This window comes from Lissotriton helveticus, chromosome 8, assembly GCF_964261635.1.
Source record: "Lissotriton helveticus chromosome 8, aLisHel1.1, whole genome shotgun sequence".
Lineage (NCBI taxonomy): Eukaryota > Metazoa > Chordata > Amphibia > Caudata > Salamandridae > Lissotriton > Lissotriton helveticus.
Genome location: NC_136069.1, coordinates 51429537 through 51447036, shown reverse-complemented (window position 1 = coordinate 51447036; position 17500 = coordinate 51429537). Strand labels below are relative to the sequence as shown.

At 51.0% G+C, this 17500-nt stretch overlaps 1 non-coding gene across 1 annotated transcript; it reads right to left on the bottom strand.

Moving 5' to 3' along the window:
* Nucleotides 1-9740: 9740 nt before the first annotated feature.
* TRNAF-GAA (transfer RNA phenylalanine (anticodon GAA)) lies at nt 9741-9813 on the bottom strand. Its single transcript has one exon. It is a non-coding gene; the product is annotated as a tRNA-Phe (tRNA).
* Nucleotides 9814-17500: the final 7687 nt, after the last annotated feature.

Below are 17500 nucleotides of genomic sequence, written 5' to 3'. Positions count from 1 at the left end.
CACCACCTGGGAGCAGATTTCACGAGGGGAGGCTCCACAAGCCTCCAACCCTCACGATTAATGTGCCGATGAGCACACCGATCTCCTCCTCACGCTCCGCAGTCCAGCACCACGCGTCCCGGGTCCCAACAGCACGATTTTGCAGCTGTTTCCTGGGATAGCTTTAGGAACCTTTAGCCCTGGGTTCCAAGCAGGAGGCCAGCTCTTCTCAGGCCCTTGGAGATTCAGTTGTAGACACAGCACACAGCAGAGTCTTGGCAGTTTCAAGTAGGCAGGGTCACAGCACACAGCAAAGTCCCTTTCTTCTCCTTAGCTTCCAGGTGGACAGTAGAACAAGTCAGCCCTTAGAGCACACAGCAAGGCAGTCTTCCTTCAGTTCTCTAGCTGCCCTCCTTCCAGCGAGGGTTCCTTCTTGCTTGCAGAATTTCAGAATCTAACTCTCTGCAGACAGGGGTCCTTTCCTTATACCCCCCAATGTCTTTGAAGTTCTTTGTGCATGGAGGCCCTGGGTCCAGTCTAAACCAGTTCTGGGGGTCGCGGAGCACTGAGGTGTCTCTGGCTTTCTTCTTCCTGTCATCTTCAGGGCCAGTGGGGTCAGTTGACCACCAGGAGAGAGCTAAGGTGGGGGAGGTAGGCAGGCACAGCCCAGCACTTATCTGGCATTCCTTCCTCCCTCCTCCCAAGCAGGCAGATGTGCCCTTTCATCCCCGGGATGGCTCCGACCCTCTCCTCTGGGGCTCTGCAGCCCCTTCCTGTCACATCCAGACCAGGCAGACATTCCACAAACCCAGGCACACAGAAAGGTTTAGACAAGAGAACAGCCACTTTCTAAAAGTGCTATTCTCCAACACCGGATTTAAAAACACCCTTCACTAAAAGATGTGTCATTAAATTCTGAGTCCAGGGATATCTTTCACTTATGTCCCATCTTGTTCCTTTGGGGAGATAGGCTGGTATCACATGGGCCTAGCCCCCCTCCATGTTACTCTATGGAGCAAGATAGCCTTACAGCAGTGAGCACACAAAATGGCTGTAGCCCACTACCAGAGCATATTACCTGCACTAGCACATGCTCTACCTTATCCATACACTGCACCCTGCCCAGGGGGGTACCTTGAGCCTTCCATAGGGGTGACTGATGTGCACAGACAGGGAAGGGTTAGGCCCAGCCAGTGGGGACACTGGCCAGGCTGACATGGCAGTCACTGACTGCACACAGGCCCTGCGCTGGCAGGCCTGAGTCACCTTTTAAAAGCTACTCATGTGGGTGGCGCAATCTGCGCTGCACGCCCACTAGTAGCATTTGTCATCACCAGCCCTGGCACACACAGTGCCCTCTACTAGGGACTTCGTGGTGATACAAATATGCCAATTAGGTATACTCAATCAATATCACAATTTACAGAAGGAGCACTTACACTCTGACACTGATCAGCAGTGGCAGAGTGTCCAAAACATCTAAATCAGCAAAAACGAAATCCAGCACAGCATCAAAACACATGAGTCAGAGGCAAAAAGATGGGGGAAGAACCACGCCAAAAGGTGTCAGGTCTAACACGTGTCCCCTCCAGCTGAAAGTGGGGAGAACTACCCAACCTCTTGGGAGTCCTCATCACTAAGGCGGAAGAATCTGCACAGACCGTCAGCGTTGGCGTGTTCTGTACCAGGGCGGTGCTCCACCGTAAAGTCCATCCCCTGTAGGGAAATGGACCACCTCAACAATTTTGGATTCTCACCCCTCATCTGCATTAACCATCTGAGCGGCCTGTGGTCGGTCTGAACACGGAAGTGAGTCCCAAACAGGTAGGGCCTCAGCTTCTTCAGAGCCCAGACCACAGCGAAAGCTTCTCTTTCAATGGCACTCCATTTTTGTTCCCTGGGGATTAGCCTCCGGCTAATGAAAGCCACAGGTTGGTCTCCTCCCTCATCATTGATCTGTGACAGTACTGCTCCCACGCCTTGCTCTGAAGCGTCAGTTTGCACAATGAACTCACTGGAAAATTCAGGTGCCTTAAGCACCGGTGCTGTGCACATGGCAGTTTTGAGGGTGTCAAAAGCAGTTTGACAGGCCTCAGTCCAATTCACTTTCCTGGGCTGATTCCTAGATGTCAGCTCTGTCAAAGGGGCCACGATGGTGCCATAGCCTTTGACAAACCGTCTGTAATACCCTGTGAGACCTAAAAAGGCTCTCACCTCAGTCTGGGTCTTGGGGGGTTCCCAAGCCAGAATGGTATCAATTTTTGCCTGTAGGGGCGCCACCTTGCCGCTCCCCACCTGGTGTCCCAAGTACACCACCGATCCCTGCCCTATCTGGCATTTACTGGCCTTGATAGTGAGGCCTGCCTTCTGCAGAGCCTTCAACACTTCAGTGAGGTGTTGCAGGTGTTCCTCCCAAGTGGAGCTAAACACCGCAATGTCATCCAGGTAGGCTGCGCTGAATTGCTCCAGCCCTGCCAGTACCTGGTTGACCAATCGCTGAAATGTGGCGGGAGCATTTTTCAACCCAAAGGGCATGACACGAAACTGGAAGTGTCCTTCTGGCGTTGAAAATGCTGACCTCTCCTTTGCCCCGTCAGTTAAGGCAATCTGCCAGTACCCTGAAGTCAAATCAAAAGTACTCAGGTACTGGGCAGCTCCCAACCGATCCACCAGCTCATCAGCTCTGGGGATGGGGTGCGCGTCAGTCTTCGTGACCGCATTGAGCCCACGGTAGTCCACGCAGAACCGAAGTTCTGGGGGGCCACCGGGGGTAGCAGCTTTCTTAGGCACTAAGACCACTGGGCTAGCCCAGGGGCTGCTGGAGGGCTCAATAACCCCAAGCGCCAACATCTTGGAAACTTCTTCCTTGATGCTAGCTCTGACCTTGTCAGCCACCCTGTAAAACTTCTGTTTCACAGGCATGCTGTCTCCAGTGTCCACGTCGTGGACGCACCACTTGGTGACACCTGGGGTCAGGGAGAACAGTGGGGCGAACTGACCCAAGACTTGGCGACAGTCCTCCTGCTGTTCTGGGGTCAGGGTGGGGGAGAGGACCACACCATCCACTGACCCATCTTGCTCCTTGACTGCCAGGAGGTCAGGGAGAGGATCACTATCCTCCTCCCCTCCAACATCTGTAGCCATGAGCATAGTCACTTCAGTCCTCTCAAAGTGGGGTTTGAGGCGGTTCACATGTAGCACTCTCAGGGGCTGCCTGGGAGTCTTCAGGTTAACCAAATAGGTAACCTCGCTCTTGCGCTCCACCACCTCATATGGGCCAGACCACTTGTCACGGAGCGCACAAGGCTCCACTGGCGCCATCACCCACACCTTCTGACCAGGTTGGAACTCAACCAGAGAAGTGTTCTGGTCATACCACCTCTTCATTTCCTCCTGGCTAGCCTCCAGGTTCTCTTGAGCGAGCTTCCTGAAGCGCTTGGTCTGGTTGCGAATGGCCAGCACATAGCTGAACACATCCTGAGGGGTTTTCCCACGGGATTTCTCCCACCCCTCCTTCACCAGAGCCAGAGGCCCTCTGACAGGGTGGCCATACAGCAACTCAAAGGGACTGAACCCTAAGGATTTCTGAGGCACCTCCCTGTAGGCAAACAACAGGCATGGCAACAAGACATCCCATTTCCGCCTCATGGGCTCCTCCAGGCCCATGATCATGCCCTTCAATGTGCGGTTGAATCTCTCAACCAAACCATTTCCTTGAGGGTGGTAAGGAGTGGTGAATTTGTATGTCACCCCACACTCACTCCACAGGGACTTCATATATTTAGAAATGAAGTTTGTCCCGCGGTCCGAAACGACCTCCTTCGGAAATCCCACCCGGGAAAAGATCCCCATCAGGGCACGGCCCACCACTGGGGCGGTGACTGTCCTGAGCGGAAGGGCTTCCGGGTACCGAGTGGCATGGTCCACCAAGACCAGGATAAACCTGTTGCCTAGGGCTGTCTTGGGATCCAGGGGCCCCACGATGTCAATGCCCACCCGCTCAAAAGGGGTGCTCACCACGGGAAAGGGTTGGAGGGGTGCCACGCGCTTCCCTCCACTCTTGCCACTGGCCTGACAAGTCTGACAAGACTTACAAAAGGCAGAGACGTGCGTCTTCATCTGGGGCCAGTAGAAATGGGTGACAAGCCTGTGATAGGTCTTGTCTTGCCCCAGATGTCCTGCGAGAGGCACGTCATGAGCCAGACCCAGTAGGAAGTTCCTGAAGCGCTCCGGTACCACCAGCACACGGGCTGCGCCGGGCTCAGCGAACTTAGGCTCACTATAAAGTAAGTCATCCTCCCAATAGATCAAATGCTCCTTGGACCCCAGGCCTGCGGCCTGGTCAGCAGCCTGCTGCCGCACACCAATGAGAGAAGGGCACTCCTTCTGAGCCTGGCAGAATTCCTCCCTGGAGGGACCACCCTCTTGCTGCCACTGGGACAGCTCAGGCAATTCCCCTAGTTCGGCCACCTGCTCCCCTGTAGGTTCCAGGGCATCCCCTTCCGGGTCTGCCTCCTCCTGGACCGTGGGAACAGTGGGGGCTGGTTTCCCGCGCCCTCTACCCCGTCCTCTCTTGGCAGGTCCCTGGGCCATTGTTCCAGGCTCCAGTTCTGCTAGACCGCCCTCTCTTGCTGTCATTGCACGGGTGGACACACAGATCCACGCAGGCAAACCCAACATCTCCAAGTGAGTCCGGTGCTCCACCTCTTTCCATGGGGAGCTCTCCAGGTCATTACCTAATAGACAATCTACAGGCAAGGCATCACTTACTACAATCTCCAAAATACCGGAGACTCCTCCCCATTCAAATGGAACTTTCGCCAGCCTGCAGTAGCGCACTGAACTGTCAGCTGCCACCACAGGCCGGAGTACCTGGGGAACAATTTGCTCTTCAGACACCCACTGACACCTAACAGATGTCACGCTGGCCCCTGTGTCTCTCAGAGCCTCCACCACCTGTCCATTGATGGTCACCTTCTGCCCGTATTTCTTAGTGTTTTGGGGCAGCAAGGTTTCCTGGGCCATCTCTTGGTCTCCTAGAGAGACAAGGGTCATCAATGCTAACCCCTCCTCCCCACTAGAAATCAAATCCCCTCCCAAAGCTACACTGGCTATCGCCGGAGCTGGAGCTGGAGCACCAGTGGGTGCAGATTTCTTCTTTGGACAGTTTGGAGCAATGTGCCCCACCTCCCTACATGCATAGCAAGTGAGGGTCTTCTTGTCCTGCGGGCCCTTATGGGGCCAGGACTTCTTAGACTTGGGGGGTTGAGACACCTTCTCTTGGGAACTACTTTGGGGCCCTTTAGAAGACTCCTTTTGATTACCCGTGTCCCCCCCACTCTTTTGCTGGGGACCCTGTCCACCTTTGGCTGGGGTACTTACCACCCCCTTGTGGACCCTGGTGCTAGTCCACCGGTCCGCCTCTTTAGCAAGCTCACTGGGATCAGTTAACTTACTATCCAAAAGATGCTGGCGCAGCTCTGGGACACACAAACTACTTAAGTGCTCCCTACTAATCAAGTGACACAACCCCACATAATCAGTAACTTTGCTGCCCTTCATCCAACCTTCCAGTGCACGCGTGTACATACTCACACACTCCACCCAAGTACTTGAATCAAGCTTCTTGAAGTTCCTAAACTTCTGGCGGTACTGTTCAGCCGTGAGCCCATACCTGAGGCACAAAGCCTCCTTCATGGCGGAGTAGGACAAAGCATCCTTTGCTTCCAAGGGTGCCAAAACATCCCTCCCAGAGGCCTCAAAATGCTTCCACAATCCTGCTCCCCAATTCTTTTCAGGCACCTCATTCATCTTTAAGGCAAGTTCATACGCTCTGAACCACGCATAAATATCCTCACCCCTCTGATAATTCTGTACCAGATCCTTTGGTATGTATACCTTACCCGCCTGTACTGGTTGTGCGCTGCCACCATTAGAACTGGACCCCCTCTCTTTATATTTGAAGTCCAACTCCTTCATGCTCCTCTCATGAGCCAATTGGAGCTTCTTTTCCTCCAAAGCGAGAGCATGCCTTCTCTCCTGTGCCGCTCTCTCCTGCGCCTCTTTCTCAACTTCTAGGCGCAGTCTCTTCTCGTCGGCTTCCGCTTTGAGCTTCAAACGCTCAATCTCATGGGCCCTAGCTCTCTGATTCTCCTCCACCTCCTCTGGAGAAATAATCCTACTGGAGTGGGTGCTGCCGGCCCTAGACGCTGGCTTCGCCACTGGCAAATCACTAGGCAGAAAAACAATCTCCTGTGCGCCACCCTCTTCAATAGTAGCTTCTAGTTCACCATGTTTGGCCTCCCACCAGGCCCTCAGAGCTGTCCGTAGCTCTTCCTTATTTGCGCCGCCCCTTACTGGGCATTCCAGCTGTCTGCAGAATTTTCTCAGTTGCTCCTTGTTATAGGTGAGCAACTCCTGGATTTCAAATTCCACTTCCCCTTCTGCATTCATGCTTTGCGCGTTCTGAGACATGTTACCTCCTACCCTTTTTCAACTAAAAAGGTTTCACCAAAAAGAAAAAATCCTGCGTAACCTGTTCCGCTAAACTAGACTAGTGATGTACAAGAAATCACTGCAGGTCAAGTGCAATCATTAGTTCAAAATCCGCACCGCGAGCCACCAATGTTAGAACCGGGAGTCTCTGGTTGGCAAAGGTAAGTACCTTGGCCCAAGTAGGGACCCCTAGCTCCGGTCAGGGCGACGGAATAACCCTCTGAGATAACCCCTGCTCACCCTCTAGGTAGCATGGCGCGAGCAGTCTAGGCTAAACTCGGAGACAATGTGGATAACATTTGCACTTAACACAACAGCAATTCCCAATCCACCACAAACTGAGACCACACAGGTAAGTATATATAAAATATAACTTTATCTAGTTTCAGCATGTAAATGAAGCAGTTGCATGATAATCACTTCTTTAGAACAGATAGCATTTCTAACTTAAAGGTTGCACGTTAAACACTTCATTTAGAACAAGGTTGCACTTAATTCTTAGTAGGTCTTGTAAATAGGCAGTTCTCGGCATAAAAATAAAAATAGTCTCTAGTCTCTCAAATCAGCACTTAAAAGAATATGGCCACTGATTTATACTGTGATGCTCCCAGCATGCGCAAAGAAAACAAGGCCCACGTGTACTTATATCCGTGGGCTTCATGCGCTGTTGCAACTCCCTCGCGAGGCCCAGGGACTCTTTCTCGTCCCCGGGGCAGCCTCGCGTCTTCCTGAGATACAGGCGCACCACTGCGCACCAGCCGTGCAGACTGCACGCGTCCCCACCCCGGCCGGTCCCCTTTCCTCTCCCGCCCGCTCTCGACAATCCAACGAGCGGCGGGGGAGGCGGTGAAGCTCACCTGATGGAGGGACGGCGGGCCAGGGGTGCGGGACGCTTCCAGGTCCCTCGGCGGGGTCGGAGCTCCCGGCGGTGATTCTGGGCAATCCTTCGGCACCTCCCGCAGCTTCAGCGGAGGCAGCCAATCCGGTCGCGGCCCTCAGTCGAGCCCCTCTGAGCGCGAGGCCGCCAACCAATGGCAGCGCGGCCTCGCCGATGACGCTCCGCAGGCTCAGCCAATCACGGCACACCACAGCTGATGACGCTGCGCCGCTCGGGCCAATCCCGTCGCGGCGTTAGTGAGGGGGCTCGGCTCCCTCAGCCAATGGGGTCGCGGCGGCTTCGTTCTTCGCCGCGGCCGCTCCTGGTCACGAACAGCAACTTCCAGGGGTGATCCTGGCCCCGGGCTGCGACGGTGATTTGGCGGCAAAGGGTTTTAAAGGGCGCTGGTCAGAACTAGACCCCCCTCTCGACCTTGCCACCACCTGGGAGCAGATTTCACGAGGGGAGGCTCCACAAGCCTCCAACCCTCACGATTAATGTGCCGATGAGCACACCGATCTCCTCCTCACGCTCCGCAGTCCAGCACCACGCGTCCCGGGTCCCAACAGCACGATTTTGCAGCTGTTTCCTGGGATAGCTTTAGGAACCTTTAGCCCTGGGTTCCAAGCAGGAGGCCAGCTCTTCTCAGGCCCTTGGAGATTCAGTTGTAGACACAGCACACAGCAGAGTCTTGGCAGTTTCAAGTAGGCAGGGTCACAGCACACAGCAAAGTCCCTTTCTTCTCCTTAGCTTCCAGGTGGACAGTAGAACAAGTCAGCCCTTAGAGCACACAGCAAGGCAGTCTTCCTTCAGTTCTCTAGCTGTCCTCCTTCCAGCGAGGGTTCCTTCTTGCTTGCAGAATTTCAGAATCTAACTCTCTGCAGACAGGGGTCCTTTCCTTATACCCCCCAATGTCTTTGAAGTTCTTTGTGCATGGAGGCCCTGGGTCCAGTCTAAACCAGTTCTGGGGGTTGCGGAGCACTGAGGTGTCTCTGGCTTTCTTCTTCCTGTCATCTTCAGGGCCAGTGGGGTCAGTTGACCACCAGGAGAGAGCTAAGGTGGGGGAGGTAGGCAGGCACAGCCCAGCACTTATCTGGCATTCCTTCCTCCCTCCTCCCAAGCAGGCAGATGTGCCCTTTCATCCCCGGGATGGCTCCGACCCTCTCCTCTGGGGCTCTGCAGCCCCTTCCTGTCACATCCAGACCAGGCAGACATTCCACAAACCCAGGCACACAGAAAGGTTTAGACAAGAGAACAGCCACTTTCTAAAAGTGCTATTCTCCAACACAGGATTTAAAAACACCCTTCACTAAAAGATGTGTCATTAAATTCTGAGTCCAGGGATATCTTTCACTTATGTCCCATCTTGTTCCTTTGGGGAGATAGGCTGGTATCACATGGGCCTAGCCCCCCTCCATGTTACTCTATGGAGCAAGATAGCCTTACAGCAGTGAGCACACAAAATGGCTGTAGCCCACTACCAGAGCATAGTACCTGCACTAGCACATGCTCTACCTTATCCATACACTGCACCCTGCCCAGGGGGGTACCTTGAGCCTTCCATAGGGGTGACTGATGTGCACAGACAGGGAAGGATTAGGCCTAGCCAGTGGGGACACTGGCCAGGCTGACATGGCAGTCACTGACTGCACACAGGCCCTGCGCTGGCAGGCCTGAGTCACCTTTTAAAAGCTACTCATGTTGGTGGCGCAATCTGCGCTGCACGCCCACTAGTAGCATTTGTCATCACCAGCCCTGGCACACACAGTGCCCTCTACTAGGGACTTCGTGGTGATACAAATATGCCAATTAGGTATACTCAATCAATATCACAATTTACAGAAGGAGCACTTACACTCTGACACTGATCAGCAGTGGCAGAGTGTCCAAAACATCTAAATCAGCAAAAACGAAATCCAGCACAGCATCAAAACACATGAGTCAGAGGCAAAAAGATGGGGGAAGAACCACGCCAAAAGGTGTCAGGTCTAACACGCAGTTAACTTGTGCAATGGGTAAATAGCGTTTTTGGGATCCGGGTTAGGTAGCGTTTTTTTTAACTCTGAATGGACTAGCACTATATTACCCAGACGTATGTGGCCTGAGTAGGTAAGCAACGTCATCTGACCACTGACATCTGTGTTCAAGGGGAAGTTGAAGGTAATGCAGACAAGAGTTTACATTACAAAAAAGCATGAAATGGGAAACATTCATAGTCTAACCTGAAGGCAAGAAATGTGGAAGCAAGTTTAGAAGGAGGACACAAAGCAAAGTCTATGTTAAATTGCTTGTGTTGTCTATCAGTTAGAAAAAATTTGATGAATAGTGAAAAAAGTACTACAGCTGATTCCAAGACCTATTTTGTTAGAAGCAAAGAACCTCTCAACTGTGCCGAAACCTGGGATTGAACCAGGGACCTTTAGATCTTCAGTCTAACGCTCTCCCAACTGAGCTATTTCGGCCTGCTGCTAGCTGTGGTCTTCATACTTTGATTTGAACCATTCAACAAACTAGATGCATGACCTGGATGTTTACCCTTATATGTTAGAGATATGTTTTAAGGAGTCCTGTATCATTCAGCAGTTAACTTGTGCAATGGGTAAATAGAGTTTTGGGATCCGGGTTAGGTAGCGTTTTTTAACTCTGAATGGACTAGCACTATATTACCCAGACGTATGTGGCCTGAGTAGGTAAGCAACGTCATCTGACTAATGACATCTGTGTTCAAGGGGAAGTTGAAGGTAAGGCAGACAAGAGTTTACATTACAAAAAAGCATGAAATGGGAAACATTCATAGTCTAACCTGAATGCAAGAAATGTGGAAGCAAGTTTAGAAGGAGGACACAAAGCAAAGTCTATGTTAAATTGCTTGTGTTGTATATCAGTTGGAAAAAATTTGATGAATAGAGAAAAAAGTACTGCAGCAGATTCCAAGACCTCTTTTGTCAGAAGCAAGCAACCTCTCAACTGTGCCGAAACCCGGGATTGAACCAGGGACCTGCAGATCTTCAGTCTAACGCTCTCCCAACTGAGCTATTTCGGCCTGCTGCTAGCTGAGGTCTTCATACTTTGATTTGAACCATTCAACAAACTAGATGCATGACCTGGATATTTACCCTTATATGTTAGAGATATGTTTAAGGAGTCCTGTATCATTCAGCAGTTAACTTGTGCAATGGGTAAATAGCGTTTTTGGGATCCGGGTTAGGTAGCGTTTTTTTAACTCTGAATGGACTAGCACTATATTACCCAGACGTATGTGGCCTGAGTAGGTAAGCAACATCATCTGACCACTGACATCTGTGTTCAAGGGGAAGTTGAAGGTAATGCAGACAAGAGTTTACATTACAAAAAAGCCTGACATGGGAAACATTCATAGTCTAACCTGAAGGCAAGAAATGTGGAAGCAAGTTTAGAAGGAGGACACAAATCAAAGTCTATGTTAAATTGCTTGTGTTGTATATCAGTTGGAAAGAATTTGATGAATAGAGAAAAAAGTACTACAGCTGATTCCAAGACCTATTTTGTTAGAAGAAAGGAACCTCTCAACTGTGCCGAAACCCGGGATTGCACCAGGGACCTTTAGATCTTCAGTCTAACGCTCTCCCAACTGAGCTATTTCGGCCTGCTGCTAGCTGTGGTCTTCATACTTTGATTTGAACCATTCAACAAACTAGATGCATGACCTGGATATTTACACTTATATGTTAGAGATATGTTTTAAGGAGTCCTGTATCATTCAGCAGTTAACTTGTGCAATGGGTAAATAGCGTTTTTGGGATCCGGGTTAGGTAACGTTTTTTTAACTCCAGTGGCTGAACCTGGCCTCCACCAACTAGGTGGCCCAGGTATACAACCTTACTCTGCCCTATCTGGCACTTAGTGGCCTTGATAGTTAGGCCTGCTTTCTGCAGGGCCTCCAAAACTCTCTTCAGGTGGATCAGGTGATCCTCCCAGGTGGAGCTAAAGACAGCAATATCATCTAGATAAGCTGCACAAAAGTCATCCAACCCAGTAAGGACTTGGTTCACCAACCTTTGGAAAGTGGCAGGTGCATTCTTCAAACCAAAGGGCATTACCACAAACTGATAATGTCCACTAGGGGTAGAGAATGCTGTCTTGGCCTTTGACTCCTCAGCTAGTCTGATTTGCCAGTAGCCAGCTGTCAGATCGAATGTGCTCAGAAACTTGGCAGAAGCCAATCTGTCAATGAGCTTATCTGCTCTTGGAATGGGGTGAGCATCTGTCCTAGTGACAGCATTGAGACCCCTGTAGTCCACGCAAAACCTCATTTCTCTCTTTCCATCTTGGGTATGAGGTTTTGGCACCAGGACTACTGGGCTGGCCCATGGGCTCTCTGATGGCTCAATCACTCCAAGCTCCAACATCTTTTGCACCTCAGCCTTGATGCAATCCCTGACATGGTCAGGTTGCCTGTAGATCTTATTCTTCACAGGCAGACTGTCACCAGTGTCCACTACATGGGTACACCAGTCAGTCTGGCTGGCTGGGTGTGAGTGAAAACAAATGCCTGTGGGCCTGCAAAACTTGTCTGCAGTCCATCTGTTGCTGGTCAGTGAGGCTGCCTGCCAAGGCTACTCCATCAACTGAACCATCATCAGGGTTCTGAGAAAGCAGGTCTGGGAGAGGGTCACTCTCTTCCTCCTGATCCCCATCTGTGGCCATGAGCAAGCTCATGTCCTCCCTGTCCACAAATGCTTTCAAGCGATTCACATGGATTACCCTGTGAGGGCTCCTGGGTGTTCCAAAGTCCACCAAGTAGGTGACTTCTCCCTTCTTTGCAATAATAGGATAGGGTCCACTCCATTTGTCTTGGAGTGCTGCTGGAGCCACTGGCTCCAGTACCCACACCTTCTGTCCTGGTTGGAACTCTACCAGTACAGCCTTTTGGTCATGCCAAGCTTTCTGTAATTCTTGGCTGGCCTCCAGGTTTTTAGATGCTCTTTCCATGTACTCAGCCATCCTGGAGCGGAGACCAAGTACATAGTCCACTATGTCTAGTTTGGGTTGTTTGAGAGGTAACTCCCATCCTTCTTTCACCAAACACAATGGACCTCTCACAGGGTGGCCAAACAAAAGTTCAAAAGGGCTGTAGCCAACCCCCTTCTGTGGGACCTCTCTGTAAGCAAAGAGCAGGCAGGGTAAAAGAATGTCCCATTTCCGCCTGAGCTTCTCTGGTAATCCTTTTATCATGCCTTTAAGGGTCTTGTTAAATCTCTCCACAAGCCCATTGCACTGTGGATGATATGGGGTGGTAAACTTATAGTTTACTCCACATTCCTTCCACATTGCTTTCAGATAGCTAGACATAAAATTCGTGCCTCTATCTGATAGTACCTCCTTAGGAAAGCCCACTCTTGAGAAAACTGCAATGAGGGCCTTTGCCACCACAGGTGCTGTGGTGGTCCTTAGGGGAATAGCCTCTGGATACCTGGTGGCATGATCCACTACCACCAGTATGAATCTGTTCCCAGATGCTGTTTGGGGGTCCATTGGACCCACAATATCAATTCCAACTCTCTCAAAGGGGACCCCCACCACAGGTAATGGTATTAGGGGGGCCTTTGTTGTGCCACCTGACTTACCACTGGCTTGGCAAGTGACACAGGAGCGACAAAACTCCTTGACATTCTCTGACATGTGAGGCCAGTGAAAGTGTGAGACAAGCCTGTCCCACGTCTTGTTCTGGCCTAAGTGTCCTGCAAGGGGAATATCATGGGCCAAGGTAAGAAGGAACCCCCTAAACTGCAGAGGTATAACCAACCTCCTGGTCATGCCAGGCTTGGGGTCTCTAGCCTCTGAGTAAAGGAGTCCATCATCCCAATACACAGTATGGGTACCTTGGGCATCCCCAGCAGCCTCAGCAGCAGCCTGCTGTCTGAGGGGTTCAAGGGAAGGGCAATCTAATTGAGCCTGCCTCAGGTCTGCCCTTGAGGGTCCCCCTGTCCCCAGAAACTCAACCTGGTCAGGTTCAAGCTCCTCAGAGACAGTCTCCTCTTGGACTGCAGAATCAGTTTCCTCTGAAACTTGATCCTCAACCTGGGGCAAGGTGGAAGGCTCAGCCTTTCCTCTCTTGCTCCTTCTCTTGGGTTGTGGATGGTCTATTGTTCCAAGATACACCACTGGTTCAGGAAGGCACTTCTTAGCCTGAGCCCTTGTCATGGCAAGGACATGCTCTGAAATCCCTAGCATTTCTGCATGAGTCCTGTACTCCACTTCTGACCATGCTGAGCTTTCAAGGTCATTGCCTAACAGACAGTCTACTGGTAGGTCTGCACTCACCACAACTTTCTTTAGGCCATCAACTCCTCCCCAGGAGAAGTTCACAACTGCCACACTATGGGAAGTAGTGGAGTTGCTTGCATTGGTTACTAGGTAGCTCTCACCTAGTACAATCTGTCCAGGGTCCACAAAGTCAGGTGTCACCATTGTGACACTGGCACATGTGTCCCTGTAGGCTTGAGCCAGTTTCTCATTAATTAAGGGAGTCTGCCTGTATTTGCCCAGGTTACTGGGGCTTACTGCAGTGGGCAACTCAATGTCCACATCATACAGGAGAACTGCCTGTGTAGGGATTCTGACTAGGCCAGATCCTACTTCAATACCCAGGGTCAACCCAGCTACACCCTTGGACTGTGTTCCACCACTGCTTACTGTACTTGGGTTTGCAGTTGCTTTAGGAGCTGGAGTGGTGGGAACTGGATTTGCCTTGGTGCACTCACTGCCCCAGTGTGAAACTGATTTGCAGGTATTACACCAAGGTGTCTTTGGACCTTTGTTCTTCTTCTTCTTGTTTCCATTTTGGGAACCACCCTCCTTACTATTAGTTTGGGGGCCTGAAGACTTCTGGTCTTTTTCTTTATCTTTCTGATTCTGATTACCACCCTTCTGGTCTGTTTTCTTCTGGTCACCACCTTGGTTCTGGGGTTTCTGCTTAATCCTTGTTCTGACCCATTTGTCTGCCTTCTTTCCCAATTCTTGGGGAGAGGTCAGATCAGAGTCAATAAGGTATTGATGCAACAGCTGGTTTGTGCAGTTATTAAGGATCTGTTCTCTCATCATAAGATTGTACAATCCTGTATAGTCTAAAACTTTACTTCCCTGCAACCAACCCTCCAAAGCCTTAGTGGCACACTCAACAAAATCAGTCCAGTCTTGAGTCTGTGCTTTTTGGGTGTCTCTGAACAACAACCTGTATTGCTCAGTGGTTAGGCCAAACCCATCAATAAGAGCACTCTTCAAAACAGAGTAGTTTTTGGCATCCTCAGGTCTAACTGTGAGGAGCCTGTCCCTCCCTTTCTCAGAAAAGGAGTACCACAAAATTGCAGCCCACTGATCCTCAGGAACCTGCTGTACCATGCAGGCTCTCTCAAGAGCAGTCATCCATTTGTGGATGTCATCCCCTTCTTTGAAGGGGGCCACAATTTTTGTCAGGTTTCTATTGTCATAGCCCCTGTCTTTTTCTCTTGGAAAATTGCTGCCACCAGTGGCATCTAAGCCACTTAATTTCTGCTCTCTTGCCAAGGCAAGTTTAGCTTGAGCTAAGGTAAGTCTAGCTTGACTCAGGGCTACCTCCTCTCTCTCTATCTGGAGTTTGACAGCCCTCATTCTAGCCCTATGCTCAGCTTTCTGAGAAGCAGTCATGCCTCTCTCTGATTCTCTGGAGGCACTAGAAATATGAGAGTCCCCTGAGGGGGATCTCACTCTTCTGTTGCCTGGGAGAATAACATGGTGGGTTCTGGGGAGGTGCTGGCCCTCTCCATTCCCCAGTAGGTCCAAGTTGGCCTGGCTAAGCCTGGCAACTGGAACCTGGCTACCCCTCTGATCCTGATCTTCTAAGTCCTCAACTTCTGAGTCCTCCTCCTCCTCTTCTTCATCATCATCTTCCTCCTGAGGGGGGTCAGTTACAGGGGGGTTCCCTCCATTTCCTGTTTCTAGGGAAGCTTCCTTCGCCCTTTCTAAGTCATCCTGCTCTAGGATTTCTACCAGGATTAGGCAGGTGGGGCTTCTGCCCCTTTTTAACCCTCTTGCTTTGCACAAGGCAATCAAGTCTCTACGGGTTAATTTGTCATATCCAAAAGTTGCCTGGGTAAGGTCAACTGTCACAGGAGTAGACCCTGAGGCTTTTCCTGTGTCAGACATGGCTGCTAGTGAGGTGTAAGTGGTGCACTTACCTACACTAAGTGTTTTCCTACTGTACCTTGCTAGTGAGTTGTAGTCAGGGTGTGCTAATCCCTTTAATCTACAACTACTAAGTTCAGTAGAACTTAATATGCTAAGCTTTTGATTTATATGTACCTAGAGGTACTTGATGTGATCTTTCAATTTGATACAAAGATTGCAATGGTAAAACAACAGCAAGCTCAAATCCGCACCGCTGCTCACCAATGTGAGAAGTTGGCCTGATAGGTGATGTTTCCAATTCTGGAACCACCTGTTATCAGACCAAACAATCCCTTATGGTGTCTGGTTGTAAGTCAACCTTATTAGACAAGCTATCCTAGGGGTAGCATGGACTAAGCAGCCTAAAGGCTTAACTTAAGAGGTCGTGTTAAGCGAGCTGTTTTACCACATACAATCCTGTAGTACCAAATGAAAGGACACCACACAAGTATATATTATAAAAATATATGTATTTATTACTAAAAACAATCCCCAGTATTCTTTATGAATAAAGGGGCACAAGCGTTAAATCAAAAGCACTGTTTAAACATACAAAGTTGCACAATTATGGATGAGGGCAGGGGGCCACTCAAACCATATACTAAACAAGTGGTATAAGAGATGCCACTCGAGCAGTGGTTAGGCCTAGGGCCTAGGGAATCGCTGGGAGCAGTCAGGACAAGCAATGCTGAAGTCGGGAATGGCCCTCGGGATTCGGGAGATGTGCGGAAAGCGCACGCATGCACCAATGTTAACCAATGGTGCGTAAAAGTTGTAAAGTTAAAGTTAAAGGACACTTCCGCTGAACCTAGAGGAACAAAACTTAACACACAGACCCTAGAGGTGTGCACCAGTGTGGGAACACCGGCGGAGCAAAGTTACCTCACCCACAGGAAGTGGGTGCACAGGGTCGAAGTGGCGTCGGGTTCTGACACGCAGGCTCTTGGTGCTTGAAGCTGAAAGGGCTGCAGGCGGGTTAAAGATGAAGTGTCCGGTGGAGTCCAAGGGTGGACTCAAGTCGAAGGGTACCTGAAAGCAGAGGGGACAGAGTCTGGGTCACTCAGCAGTGACCAGGGTGGAACCAGGACGGAACCAGGCAATGTCGGGCGCAATCAGGTGGTCGTCGAGGAGCTTCTCTCCGCTGTCACGTGGGCTCTGGGGCATCTGCGACGTCCAGGAGCAGGTCACGATCTGTCCCACACAGGTTCTCACCGTCGGTGCAGTCGGCTTCAAGTTTGGAGCAAACAAGCCTTGGCAAGAGCAATCCACGCGGGATCGGAAGATTGCTTCTCACTCGGACCAGGAAGGTCAGAGTCGGGGTTCCTTTTCAGGGGAGCTGGTGTGGATCTGGAGCAACCAGATTCATGAGTCTTCTTAGTAGTTTCGTCGGCACAGGGACCACTAGCCAGCTGGCAAGTGACCGGGCCAACGCGTTGAGCCAAATAGAGTAGAAGGTCCCCACGCAGCACTCGTCAAGTGTGGAGGGCTGAACTTCGGCTCAGGAGTAGCTCAGGGTGGGGGCTTCTCAAACCCCGGTGCACAGCTTCGAGGATCACTCGTGGGCTGCACGGTCAGCATCTCGTGGTTAATTCAAGATGGCGTGCCCCACGCTTCCGGTCACCTCCACGGGTCTCCGCTTTGCAGGGACTGTGGATCGGGCTGTTAGAAGGCAGGCAGGCTTGATCTCGTCGATCTCAGTTGCTCGAGTTCCGGCGGGAACTGCAACTAAGTAGACGTCGAGGGCTGGATGGTGCCTGCTGCTGCAGGGTGGTCACTCCTTGACCACAAGGGAGATTCTTCGGGCTTCCACCTTGAGATGGAGGGCGAAGGGTCCAGAATTTCATTTCAAATGTTTCTTCCAGGAAATCTGATGTGCATTGGCACTGCTCCCACTCTTATTCGAATCTGGGTGGCGTGATTACCTGCTAGGTCCCCTCCTATGGGTGGGACCCAGGAAGTGGGTGG